This window comes from Tursiops truncatus, chromosome X (genome assembly GCF_011762595.2).
Source record: "Tursiops truncatus isolate mTurTru1 chromosome X, mTurTru1.mat.Y, whole genome shotgun sequence".
Classification (NCBI taxonomy): Eukaryota; Metazoa; Chordata; class Mammalia; order Artiodactyla; family Delphinidae; genus Tursiops; species Tursiops truncatus.
The window spans coordinates 5,802,718-5,807,265 of record NC_047055.1 but is presented as its reverse complement, the minus strand read 5'-3'; the positions used below and the strand labels follow the sequence as shown (position 1 = coordinate 5,807,265).

General features: G+C 44.6%; 1 non-coding gene across 1 annotated transcript; it reads right to left on the bottom strand.

The window, feature by feature from the left end:
- Positions 1 to 3,380: 3,380 nt before the first annotated feature.
- LOC117310503 (U6 spliceosomal RNA) lies at positions 3,381 to 3,487 on the bottom strand. Its single transcript, XR_004524647.1, has one exon. It is a non-coding gene; the product is annotated as a U6 spliceosomal RNA (small nuclear RNA).
- Between the last annotated feature and the right edge of the window lie 1,061 nt (positions 3,488 to 4,548).

Sequence of the window (4,548 nt, the reverse complement as noted above, 5' to 3'; positions counted from 1 at the left end):
TTTCTGATCTTCAGCTCCTAAAGCAGTCCTGGAGACTGAAACACACATGAAAACACATTTTTTTCCACCATGCAAACCTCTTGCCAGGCTGCATCCACTTAGTAACCAATCTGGTTGGCTCTAGGTGTCTTTTGAGCACAATTTCATTCTTCTTTGAATGTCCAGAGAGAGAATTATCTCTTGGCTGGGGTTAAACTGGTAAGGATTTCATGCTCTCAAGTCTGATCCCTTGAAAATCTTCTGCACATCCGTAAGTTTTTTCCCTTGATCTTCAAATAGGCACTGAGTAGATACGTGATGGCGAGTAACAGGGCACGGGCAGAGGCATGGCCACGGGCAGATATAAGTTGGGGGACCAAACAGGGGTCATAACATTGGAATATCCTCTCACTTCACACAGTGAAAGCCACTAATGGAATGTGAACGATCAAACTGAAAAGAGGATGGGTCCTGGAGTCAACATGCATCCCTCACATCCCTGTCATGGCTAGTCATATTCTCTTTCTCTCCTGGGGAAATGTAAATGGATGAAAATGACTCTGAGACAAAATACACTGATTTCTTTGCTGATATCCAGTATTAGTACTTTGCTTTTTCCTCTTCCCTTTAAAAAATCCATTGCAGGATCACAGTCTGGTAGATAAGGGAAGGATCATAGGGAACTTCTAATCTGGTGGTTATCCAGTTGTGCTCTTGGGAGACTTCTCAGAACCATCACAGAGGAGACTCTGGGGACACCCTCTATCCCAATATAATCAGAACAATTCCACTTCCTTCATTTATTCACTGAGGAGGTATTTTCTTAATGACTATTATATGCTGGTCCCCTCTCTGTATGTATGTGTTTGTGTGTGTGTATGTGAGAAGACCCAGTGGCAAGGGAGAACACTGAAAGGTGGGTCAGGGTGACTGAGTGTAGAGTAACCCTGGGGAAGGTGAGAGGGAGCAGTGAAAGTCTGTTTTATGTGGTGGATCCCAGGTCTTTGGACTCACTAGATGTCATTTTCTCTCTTTCTAAAAATATTTATTTATTTATTTATTCGGTTGCACCGGGTCTTAGTTGCGGCAGGCAGCCTCCTTAGTTGCGGCTCGCCAGCTGCTTATTTGCAGCATGTGGGCTCCTTAAGTTGTGGCAGGCGGGCTTCTTAGTTGTGGCAGGCAGGCTCCTTAGTTGTGGCATGAGAAATCTCAGTTGCGGCATGTGACCTCTTAGTTGCAGCATGTGGGATCTAGTTCCCTGACCAGGGATCGAACCTGGGGCCCCTGCATTGGGAGCGTGGAGAGTCTTATACACTATGCCACCAGGGAAGTCCCTAGATGTTATTTTCTTGGCAAAATTTGTTTGGGGACTACTGTGACTTATCCATGTCTATCTCAATAGCCCGTTATCTCAGACAGCAGATACATTATCAACTGATCATTTGAGAGAATACCTAGGAGGGGGTGAGGTGCCTTCAATAAAAGTGATTTATTATACTTCAAAATTATATTAAATCATGTTTAAAATTTTATTTATAACTAATTCATTTTCCTTGATTGAGACTTTATGCCCACTGATTAGTAACTTGCCCCTTTCTTGGCAACTACCATTCTATGCCTTTTTTAAAATTTATTTTTGGTTGCGTTGGGTCTTCGTTGCTGCACATGGGCTTTCTCTAGTTGCGTTGAGCGGGGGCTACTCTTCGTTGCGGTGCGCAGGCTTCTCGTTGCAGTGGCTTCTCTTGTTGCGGAGCATGGGCTCTAGGTGTGCGGGCTTCGTTAGTTGTGGCACATGGGCTCAGTAGTTGTGGCTCGTAGGCTCTAGAGCGCAGCCTCAGTAGTTGTGGCGCATGGGCTTAGTTGCTTGGCAGCATGTGGGATCTTCCTGGACCAGGGCTCGAACCCGTGTCCCCTGCACTGGCAGGAGGATTCTTAACCACTGCGCCACCAGGGCAGCCCTACTATTCTATGCTTTGGTTCTATGAATTTGACTATTTTGATGCCTCATATAAGGAAAATCATGCCATATTTGTCTTTCTGCGACTGGCTTATTCCACTTAGCATGATGTCCTCAAGGTTCATCCATGTTGTTGCATATTGCAGAATTTCCTTCTTTTTCAAGGATGAATAATGTTCCATTGTCAGAAAAAATCAAAGCTAATAAGTTTTGGTACGGATGTGGAGAAACTGGAATACTTGCACTGTTGGGAGGGAATGCAAAATGGTGCAGCTGCTATGGAAAACAGTGTGGAGGTTTCTCAAAAAATTAAAAACAGAACTACCATATGGTCTAGCTTTCCCACTTCTAGGCATTTATCCAAAAGAATTGAAAATCTCGAGGCGGTATTAGCACTCCCGTGTTCATTGTAGCACTGACTGTTCACAGTAGCCAAGATGTGGAAACAACCTAGGTGTCCATCAGCAGAGGAATGGATAGAAGTGCTCTTGATAATAAGGAGGTAGTGTGTAGACAGGGAGAGATCTTAACCTCCAAGTCCTGGCTTCTAATGATGTGAATTTTTCAACAGTTAGTTCAAATCCAGGTATTATTTCTAGGAATTGATTCCATGGGAATCACGTGCCAAAGTGGGACTACGTTGCTTTGGAGCAATAATAGCTATTATATATGAGTGGTGGGCACTTTGCACTCATCTCACTTAATCCTCACAGTAACCCTCTGAGAGACACAATATTATTATTATTATTTTACAGATTTTGCAGGGATTAGTTAACTTGCCCAAAGTCCCATAGCAAGTGTGTTGCAGAGCAGGGGTCTGAACTTAGACTGTCTTGGCCTTGACAAGGAAAATACATTTTTTAAAAAATGCTATCACTTCAAAAAAATATTTATTTAATTTCTTTATTTTTTTGGCTGCATCAGGTCTTTGTTTTTTTAAGTAAATTTATTTATTTATTTTTGGCTGTGCTGGGTCTTCGTTGCTGTGCACGGGCTTTCTCTAGTTGTGGCGAGCGGGGGCTACTCTTCGTTGCAGTGCGCAGGCTTCTTATTGCAGTGACCTCTCTTGTTGCAGAGCACGGGCTCTAGGCACATGGGCTTCAGTAGTTGCAGCACGCAGGCTCAGTAGTTGTGGCTCGTGGGCTCTAGAGCGCAGGCTCAGTATTTGTGGCGCACTGGCTTAGTTGCTCCACAGCATGTGGGATCTTCCCGGACCAGGGCTCCAACCCGTGTCCCCTGCATTGGCAGGTGGATTCTTAACCACTGCGCCACCAGGGAAGTCCCGTTTTTATTTTTTTAACATCTTTATTGGAGTATAATTCCTTTACAATGGCGTGTTAGTTTCTGCTTTATAAAAGTGAATCAGCTATACATATATCCCCATATCCCCTCCCTCTTGCGTCTCCCTCCCTCCCTCCTTATCCCACCCCTCTAGGTGGCCACAAAAAATATGGAATGCTTCACGAATTTGCGTGTCATCTTTGCACAGGGGCCATGCTAATCTTCTCTGTATTGTTCCAATTTTAGTATATGTGCTGCTGAAGCAAGCACTGCGTCAGGTCTTACTTGCGGCATGCAGGGTCTTCGTTGAGGCATGCGGCATCTTTTGTTGTGGCACGGCTCTTTGTTGTGGCTCATGGGCTTCTCTCTAGTTGTGGCGCACGGGCTCCAGGGTGCATGGGCTCTGTAGTTTGCAGCACGCAGGCTCTCTCGTTGAGGCATGTGGGCTCAGTAGTTGTGGCGTGTGGGCTTAGTTGCCCCGTGGCATGTGGGATCTTAGTTCCCCAACCAGGGATTGAACCCGCGTCCCCTGCATTGGAAGGCGGATTCTTTACTACTGGACCATCAGGGAAGTCCCCCAAAATATATTTAATTGAAACACATGAACAGTAACAATGTCAGTAACTCCCGTACTGCAGCTCAGTGTGCCTCGTTTTCTTAGCTTATGAGCTCGGGCAAATCTATACTCTGAAGTCTGGAGTTACAGCTGCAGAAAGACATGCACGTGGTGTCCTTGTCTGAAAAGACCTTCCATAGAGGAGTTAGTGACATTTTGGTTCTTCTACTTTGCCTGCCTTTGTACTGTTTATGCCCCGCCTCTAGCCTGGAGGTAGAACCTTTACTGAGGAGTGCTGTGGAGTGGTGGAAAAAAGCATGGACTCTGGCAGTGGATGGACCTGAGCTGAACTCTCATTTCTGCCATTCTCAGACTGAATCTCAGCGTCCTCATCTGTAAAATGGGGCTCCTTTGAAACAAAGGGCACCTTCTTCATGTGGCTGCCTTGAGAATTGAATGAGATAGTATATGTAAAGTGCCCAGCATGGTCTAGAGCAGCACTGTCCAATGGAACTTTCTGCATCGATGGAAATGTTCTATATTCGCACAGTCCAGTGTAGTAGTAATTGGCCACATATGGTATTAAGCACTTGAAATGTGGCTAGCATGCCTAAGGAACTAAATGTCTTATTTTAATGTGAATTTAAAATATAAATATAAATTTAAATAGCCACATGTAGCTACTGGCCACCATATCGGATAGTGCAGCTGTAGATACAGAGCTAAATCATCAGTGAATAAATTCTTTTTATTATTATGCAGATATTTTGCTTAG